This window comes from Enhydra lutris, unplaced genomic scaffold (genome assembly GCF_002288905.1).
Source record: "Enhydra lutris kenyoni isolate GAN:26980312 unplaced genomic scaffold, ASM228890v2 scaffoldscaffold89, whole genome shotgun sequence".
Taxonomy (NCBI): Eukaryota; Metazoa; Chordata; class Mammalia; order Carnivora; family Mustelidae; genus Enhydra; species Enhydra lutris.
Genome location: NW_019154173.1, coordinates 1,032,506 through 1,041,881, shown reverse-complemented (window position 1 = coordinate 1,041,881; position 9,376 = coordinate 1,032,506). Strand labels below are relative to the sequence as shown.

The window sequence follows — 9,376 nt, the reverse complement described above, 5'->3', positions numbered from 1 at the left end:
GGTAGAAATATGCTACCTAGCAATTCCTGCCCATTCTAGAAGCTTGGAATTGTTGTTGGTTACTAGGAATAAGTAAAATATATTTTGTCTATCACTGTACATCTTTTAACTCATATTTTAAGCTCATTTTGAGACTCACTTCTGTTCGGTCTTGTCTGGACCCATGATCATTGCTATATTTTGACCACAAAGAGGCTTAAGCAGTCCTGGTCACAGATGATGAATTGATGTTGCTCCTATTACCTCAGGTTGAGGTAATTTCCTTGCCTGCTGTAATTTTAGATAATAATATTTTTGTAATTAGAAATCTTACGTGTAAACCACAAAAAATTTTCACTGTGGAAACCGTTACTACAGATGTGCACACATAATTACTAAGAATTTGTGATGCCAGTTTTATGGGGAAGGAAAATTATTTTGGCAGTCTGTGATAGCAAAAGTATTGACCTTCTAGACAAATGGCAGTTGCTAATGTTACATTTTCCGGTAATCTTACATATTAATGAAAGTACCTGTGTAGCGTTTACCATTAGCAAGTATATTTACAGATAGGCTAGAATTTGAGAGTTGTATTCTGAAGCTCAGAGGAGATGCACAGATTTCTGAACTGATTAAATAGTAAGTAACTCAGAGCTATTAATAACCTATTCTTTGATTTCCAGTTCAGCCAGATATGGCCATAGTGGGAACAGTGGGTCTGGAGAGAAACCATTTTCATTTGTTTACCGCTTCCCTGTGCCCCCTTCTGGCAGCACATACACTAACATTGTTTACCACTTCTTGCCCTTCCAAAGCGCTCCCCAAATATTTTGGTGTTGGGCTCTCCCCAGAGCCATCTAGAACCTTCTTCATGATCTTCTTTAGCCATTTATGTTAGGTTCTTGTGACGGACTGAAGAAGTGCCACTCCTGCCCAAATTCCTCTGTTGAAGCCCTAACTGCCAGTGTGTGGTATTTGGTGATGGGGCGTTTGGATGGTCATTAGGAGTAGAGGAGGTCATGAGGTTGGGACCCTGTTCTTTTAAGAAAAGACACCAAAGAGCTCCCTCCCCCACCCTCCACTGTGCACATAGTTAGGAGAAAGCAGCTGCTTAAAAGCCAAGAAGAGAGGCCTCAGAATGAAACCTGATTTGCCAGCATCTTGATCTTGGACTTCCAGAAGGAAGCCTCCAGAACTGTAGGAAATAAATTCCTGCTGTTTAAGCCACCCAGGTGGTGGTATTTTGTTACAGCAGTTCCAGCCGACTAATACAGCTGTTGTAGAAGGTGTCGGTGGTAACCTCGTGCTTGGACATGCAACACCAAGTTACCAAACATGAAACAGATGGGATTTCCATTCATACAGAAATGTTACACATTCATAATCAACTATTGCCTGGTTGGTTTAGAAGGCTGTGCTAATTAAGTATCAGAGACATGCCAGTCTCTACCCAGTTTACAACCGAGGCAGTGGAACATAATGACTAAGCCCGTTCGTGCTTTAGGGGGAGTCATTGTGCTGGTTTACCGGTTTGCCTTTAGCGCATGTGTAAGTGCTTTTGCTAATCAATGGCTATTGGCTTGTCAGATTAGATTCAGATAGAAATGACAAGCTTTATTGTGCCGTATAGTTGGGTGTGTGTACGTATGTCTTTTCACCTAGATTATAAACTCTAAATTTATAATTATAAATTATAATTATAATATAATTACAAATTATAATGATAAATTATTATAAATTATAATTAATTTATAATATAAAAGTTATAACTAAATTTAAATTTAGGGCTCTAAATTTAAAATCCTCTTCCGCTCCCCCTACAAAATCTATTGCACAGTACCTTTCTCAAAGTGGATGCTAAATGCATTTTGATGGAATTTTATATATTGCAATCCCTTCCTATCAAAGCAGCCACTGGATTGTTAAGTAATCCGTATCAGATGAGGTTAATAGATATTAAGCAATATCAGATGGGACTGATAAGGGCTAATAAGATTAAAGGCCACCGAGTACATTTCTGTCTAGGTCTTGTGGAGATTGAGGTTGGACGAGTTGAATGTGAAACTTGGGTGTTTGGGATGATTAAAAACAAGTTCCGGTTCATTGAATTGTGTCTTAGTTTATTTCTTCTCAGTGATCCGGGTGCAAATGAGGCCTCTGAGAGGTTGGGTGGTCTCCTAAACCCCCGCCACACATCCCCTGTTTCTTTTCCATAGCACCTTACCACTGTCTCGTGGTTATTCACGTACATGTCAACTCTCTAAAGGAAGCCGAAGATTTATCTAATGCTCTACAGTATGTACAACATAGTAGGTTCTCAATAAAGATTTGAGTATTAGTAATAAGAATTCAGGTTCTGGGTAAGGTCATCACCATTTTAAAATTAGTATTCTAATATTTGGTCATTTTATATGGATTTAAAAGACTTGGACTTTCATTAAATGTAAAACTGGGAGGGGCGCCTGGGTGGCTCAGTGGGTTAAGCCTCTGCCTTCTGCTCAGGTCATGATCTCAGGGTCCTGGGATCAAGCCCCACATCAGGCTCTCTGCTCAGCAGGGAACCTGCTTCCCCCTCTCTCTCTGCCTCTCTGCCTACTTGTGGTCTCTGTCTGTCAGATAAATAAATAAAATCTTTATTTAAAAAATGTAAAACTGGGAAAAGCGACGTTGGTGCCTTGTCATCATTTACATATTGGTCTGCATTTAACTTCATATTTGAAATATCTACAAGTAGACATAATAGCATAACCCCCATATACCCGTTGCTCAGTTCTGACAACTACTATGGCCAATCACGTATTTCTTAAATCATGAACCCCATAAATATACCCCCATTTATTTGTAGTCAATTAGAACAAAGTTGTGAATTCATGCCTTGAGTACCTTAAACAATGTAAGTTTTTTGGGTTTTTTGTTTGGTTTGCTTTGTTTTGTGAGTAAAGCGATGGAAGTTTATTAAGTGAGGATAACAGAAAAAGCTCTTAAAGAGTGAGCGGGTCCACAGGGTTGCCTTAAGGGCTGGTCTTTTATGGAAAGCTAACCAGGGAACTTAAATCCTTTTAACATCTCTGTGGATAACACCTTCTATGAGGGGCTAGTTATTCTTTGTTGGTCACAGGTGATTACCATAAAGACCCACCCACCCCACTCACCTGGCACCCTAGGGCATGGCGGCACACCTAGGGCATGGTGGCCCTATTTGTCCCCTTATCTCTGGTTTTCTCACACCTCAACGTTTTTTTGGGATTTCTGTGCGCCTGATCACTTAGCCACCTACCATCTCTCCCTACCTAGCCCCGCCTGTCCTTCTCTCATTCCCCCTGGGATAGTAACCTTAACTGCCAGTTAGGGAATTGGGACACCGACAACTGCTCTGGGTGCTTCCTGCTGGAATGTGGCAGCGGGCTGTGCGGCAGTTAGAATCTATCCAGGGGTTGGTATGGGGGCTTGTGGTATGGTCCCAGGGGATCATGATGGACAGCAAATGGTCCATGCATCAGCAGATGGAAAAGTAGTTCCTCAAAAAGTTGAAAATAGAGCGCCCTATGACCCCGCAATTGTACTACTGGGTATTTACCCCAAAGACATAAATGTAGTGATCTGAAGGGGCACGTTCCCCCAATGTTTATAGCAGCAATATCCACGATAGCCAACTATGGAAAGAGCCCAGATGTCTGTCGACAAATGAACGGATAAAGATGTGGGGTGTGTGTGTGTGCGTGTATGTATATATGGTGGAATATTATGCAGCCATCAAAAATGAAAGCTTGCCTTTTGCAAAGAGTGGATGGAACCCAGAGGGTATTATGCTAAGCAAAATAAGTCAATCAGAGAAAGATAGTTATATGACCTCGCTGATGTGTGGAATTTAAGAAACAAGGCAGAGATCGCTTCTTGGCCTTTTGGCTAAGATCAAGTGAAGAAACAAGGCAGAGGATCATAAGGGAAGAGAGGAAGAAATGAAACATAATGAAACCAGAGAGGCAGACAAACCATAAGAGACTCTTAATCTCAGGAAACAAATTGAGAGTTGCTGGAGGGGAGGGGAGTGGGAAGATGAGGGGGAGCTGGGTGACAGACACTGGGGAGGATATGTGCTATGGGGAGCACTGTGAATTGCGTAAGACTGATAACCTGTACCCCCGAAACTAATAATACATTACATGTTAATTTAAAAAAAAACTGTAGAGGAAAATTTCAGTAAAGGTTCATTTGACAACCAAAGAAAAAGTATTAGGCCCAAAATTATGATCACATCCCTTAGATAAGGTCCCCAGTTACCAATTTTGTCAAATAGATCAGTGGATATCTTGATCTTATTTAATTGATCATAAATGCCCCGTATTAATTGGGACACCTTCGAGCAATGCAAGTTTTAAGAATTTCTTTTTGCCTTTTCTGGGAAGAGTTATATTAACATGGTTTTTATGCTTGAAAGAACAAATCAACCGTTTTTAAAATTTTTATTGTTTTTTAATTTTAATTCCAGTATAGTGCACCTGGGTGGCTCAGTCGGTTAAGTATCTGCCTTTGGCTCAGGTCATGTTCCTGGAGTCCCGGGATCCAGCCCCACATTGGGCTCCCTGATCAGTGGGGAGCCTACTTCTCTCTCTGCCCCTCCTCCCACTCATGCTCTCTCACTGGCACGCTCTCTCTCTCTCTCATAAATAAAAATCTGTAAAATTTTAATTCAGTATAGTTAACATACAGTGTTATGTTAGTTTCAGGTGTACAATATAGTGATTTAACAATAATTCTATATGTAACTCAGTGCTCATCACTTAGGTGTACTCTTAATCTTTATCACCTATTTCCCCTATGCTTCCCCCACTCACCTCCCCTCTGGTAACCATCAGTTTGTTCTCTATAGTAAATAGTCTGTTTCTTGGTTTGTCTCTCGCTCTTTTCTTTCTTTTCTTAAATTCCACATATGAGTGAAATCATAATGATATTTGCCTTTCTCTGACTTATTTCACTTAGCATATACTGTATGACTCCATCCATGTTGTTGCACATGGCAAGATTTCATTCTTTTTTATGGCTGAATAATATTCCACCATGTATATGTACAACATACCTTCTTTATCTGTTCATTAGTCTGGACAGTTGGGCTGTTTCCTAATTTGGCTGTTGTAAATCATGCTTCCATAAATGTGGGGGTGCATATATTCCTTTGAATTAGTGTTTTTGTATTCTTTGGGTAAGTACCCAGTAGTGTGGTTGCTGCATCGCAGGGTAGCTCTGTTTTTAACTTTTCTGAGGACCCGCCATACTGTCTTCCACAGTGACCGCAACAACTTGCGTTCCCACCCACAGTGCAAGAGGGTTCTCCTTCCTCTACATCCTTGCCATCCCCTGTTGTTTCTTGTGTTGTTTTGAGTTTCGCCATCCTGATGGGCGTGAGGTGGTATCTCATTATAATTTTGACTTGCATTTCCCTGATGATGAGTGATGTTGAACATCTTTTCGTGCATCTGTTGGCCATCTGGATATCTTCTTTGGAGAAATGTCTGTTCATGTCTTTGGCCCATTTTTTAATTGGATCCTTTGTATTTTGGGTGTTGAGTTGGATACATTCTTTATATATTTTGGATACTATCCTTTATTGGATATGTCATTTGCAAATATCTTCTCCCATTCTCTTGGTTGTCTTTTAGTTTTGTTGATTGTTTCCTTTGCTGAGCAGGAGCTTTTTATTTTGATGCAGTCCCAATAGTTTATTTTTGCTTTTCCTTCCTTTGCCTCAGGACACATATCTAGAAAAATGTTGCTATGGCCTACGTTAATGTCCGTGTTCTCGTCTAGGATTTTTATGGTTTCAGGTCTCACATTTAGGTCTTTAATCCATTTTGATTTTATTTTTGTGAATGGTATAGTCAGGTGGTCCAGTTTAATTCCTTTGCATGTTGCTGTCTAGTTTTCCCAATGCCATTTATTGAAGAGACTATCTTTTTCCCACTGGGTATTTTCTTTCCTGCTGTGCTGAAGGTTGACCATATAACTGTGGGTTTGTTTCTGGGTTTTCCATCCTGTTCTGTTCTGTTTTTGTGCCAGTACCATACTGTTTCGATTACTACAGCTTCATAGTATAATTTGAAATCTGGAATTGTGATACCTCCAGCTTCCCTTTTCTCCTCTTTTTTGAGAGAGAGAGAGAATGGGGGAGGGGCAGAGGGACAGAGAGCTCTTAAGTAGGCTCCACACCCAGCACTGAGCGCCATGTGGGGCTCGATCTCACAACCCCGAAATTGTGACCTGAGCTGAAATCAAGAGGCAAAACCTTAACTGACTGAGCCACCCAGGTGTCCCCGTTTGTTTGTTTGTTTTTTCAAGATTGTTTTGGCTCTTCAGGGTCTTTAGTGGTTCCATGTCAATTTTAGGATAATTTGTTCTAGTTCTGTGAAAAATGCTGTTGGTATTTCAGTAGGGATTGCATTAAGTATGTAGGTTGCTTTGGGTAGTTACGGACATTTTAACGGTAAGTGTTCTTCCAATCCATGAGCATGGACCATCTTTCCATTTGTATTGTCTTCAATTTCTTTCATCAGTGTTTTGTGGTTTTCAGAGTGCAGACCTTTTATTTGTGTATAAAAATGTAATGGATTTCTGCACATCGATTTTGTATCCTGCAACCTTACTAAAGGTAAGGTCAGTTTTAGTTGTTTTTTGGTGGAGTCTTTAGGGTTTTCTATATATAGTATCATGTCATTTGCAAATAGTGAAGGTTTTACTACTTCCTTACCAGTTTGGATCCATTTATTCCTTTTTCTTGTCTGGTTGCTGAGGCTCAGACTTCCAGTGGTGAGGGAGGACATTTTGTCTTGTTTATGATCTCAGGGGAAAAGTTCTTAGTTTTTCACCATTGAGTGTGGTGTTGGCTGTGGGTTTTTCATCTATGGCCTTTGTTATGTTGATGTATGTTCCCCCTAAACCTGTTTTGTTGAGGAATTTTATCGTGAATGGATGTGATATTTTGTCAGATGCTTTTTCTGCGTCTGTTGAATCTATCATATGGGTTTTATCCTTTCCCCTACCGATGTGATTCTGCCTTTGGCTCAGGTCACGATCTCAGGGTCCTGGGATCATTCCCTTGTCAGGCTCCCTGCTCAGTGGGGAGTCTGCTTCTGCCTCTGACTGCTGCTCCCCCTGCTTGTGTGTGTTCTCTCTCTCTTTCTGTCAAATAAAATCTTAAAAAATAAACAGTTGTTTTTTTTTTAAAGGGTTGGACACTTCTGAGTCACCCACGTGCCCCGCAAGTTAGCTCTTTGACATTAAATGTGGTATATGAATCTAATAGTATTGATTGAAAATAAAAACTCTTGAATTAGAGATTAATTTGGTGTTTTCACAGAGATAGAATTCATATTTTGGCATACATTCCAGGTGTTCTGTGTATAGCCCACCGCACGTCTGGGATGAACTCTGGGCAAAAGTCACCTTGGCTTTGTTTGAGACAAACCAGACTCTTGAAGTTCTTGGGCTGCGTGCAAAACCTGTAGACAGGGCCTGAGCCACTTTTGCAGAAGCTGTAGTCCTTCCGAGTGTTACATAATTTCGAAGAGTCCTGGGTGGGTCCCCGGTTATGCTTGTGCAGAAGCAGTGAGCAACTGGGAGGAGGTGGTGAGTAAGCCTCAGGGAAGCCTTTTTTTTTTTTTGGGTGCTCTGGATCTTTTTAGTGAAATGGTTGGTACATTTTCATTCTTGTCAGGTAATAGCAGATATATTCTGATGAGCCAGACTTGAATATTTATCCTCTTATCCTACATGATCTAGCAAGGTCTGTCTTTTCCCAAAACCTGAACTAAATTTCAGTTTATAAAATTTATAAAAGGAATACTGCTTGTTATAGAGAGTGTTCTTGGAAAACTCCTGGAGGTGACCAATGTCCCATTTCCATTCTTTTTGTAGTGACTGTGTTCTGAGATATGCATGACGTGAACATTTAGCAGACAGGTTAGCACTTAGCTTAGAGGCTCTCTGGCATAATCTTTTCTTCCCCCCACCAAAATAGAATTTTTCTTGCTGCGTATGAAAGTAATACATGTTTGTTGAAAAATCAATAATGACTTCCAGCCGCTCTCAGACCGGCAGCCGAGTGAGTGCCCTTGCCCTCCCCTGCGGTGGGGTCCTGTGCCTCCCTGCATCCCCGCCAGCGTCCTGTTCTGGCCCCATGTGTGGGCGGAAGGGACGACCCACAGCGGACCAGACAATACCTACAGCTCCGCCCACACCTGCAGAACCCAAAACAGCTTCGGGACTGAAAAAGAGACAGTGTGAACCTCACATTTGTCAGAACACAATTAGGAATTCTGTGAATAACACTATAAATCTTAAAGACATACTTTAAAGATGTATCGAAAGCCAAGTCACCGGTCCGTAAGCACCTAACAGTGCTGACTGAATGGTGCTCAGTACATACCAGCTGACGCATGAGATATAATTGTGGTTTGACCAATATTTCCTGAAAACTGCCCAAACAGTCCTGTCATCAGCTTCTTGAATGTGATTTGGAAGCTATTTAGTCCTGAATACCATGTGAGGGAGAGCATTAATATTCTAGTTTATTTCTTTGAATGAATTTTAACCATCGTGGCAAGGGGGAATTACAGATCAGCGATGATAAAAAAAGAAAAGTGAAATTGACAGTGAGAAAAAAAGGCCAAGTCGGTATTAAAGTGTGCAGTGCATGGGGCGCCTCGGTGGGGTGGGGGGCTCAGTCTGTGAAGCGTCTGCCTTCTGCTCAGGTCATGATCCCGCGGGCCTGGGATCGAGTCCTGTGTCAGGTCCCTGCTCAGCGGTGTGTCTTGCTTCTCCCTTTCCCACTGCCCCTCCCCCTGCTTGTGCTCTCTCGCTTTCTCTCTCAAATAAATAAATAAAATCTTACAAAAAATAGTGTGTAGTGCAGCAAGTATCCCCTTATAGTTGGCCACTGTTGGGTATACACTCCTCCATAACCACCCTTTCTTCTTTCACGCCTTCCTTTCCTCCTCCTCTCCTTCCCTCCCCCTTCCCCTCCTCACTTCTTTATTTTGTTGTATTACAACTTTTGTTTATAGATTTTGTTTTAATCTTTAAAAATTTTCCCATGCTTTTTATATGCATGTAAAAAGCGCACCTAATACCACAAATGATTTCTTTTTCTTTTTTCTTTCTAGAGAAAGAGAGTGTGAGCAGGGGAGGGCAGAGGGATACAGAGGGAACCTTTTTTTTTTAAGATTTTATTCATTTACTGGAGAGAGAGGGAGCACAAGCAGGGGGAGCAGCAGGCAGTAGGGGAGGGAAAAGCAGGCTCCCCACTGAGCAGAGAGCCCCATGTGGGGCCTGATCCCAGGACCCTGGGAACATGACCTGAGCCGAAGGCAGACGATTAACTGACTGAGCCCGCCAGGTGCCTCCA

The 9,376-nt window shown here is 41.5% G+C and overlaps 1 protein-coding gene across 2 annotated transcripts in view; it reads left to right on the top strand.

Annotated features, from left to right (window-relative positions):
• The window catches only part of LOC111162128 (hypoxanthine phosphoribosyltransferase 1), a 40,353-nt gene that overhangs the window by 3,985 nt on the left and 26,992 nt on the right, over nt 1-9,376 (top strand). The window lies entirely within an intron of this gene.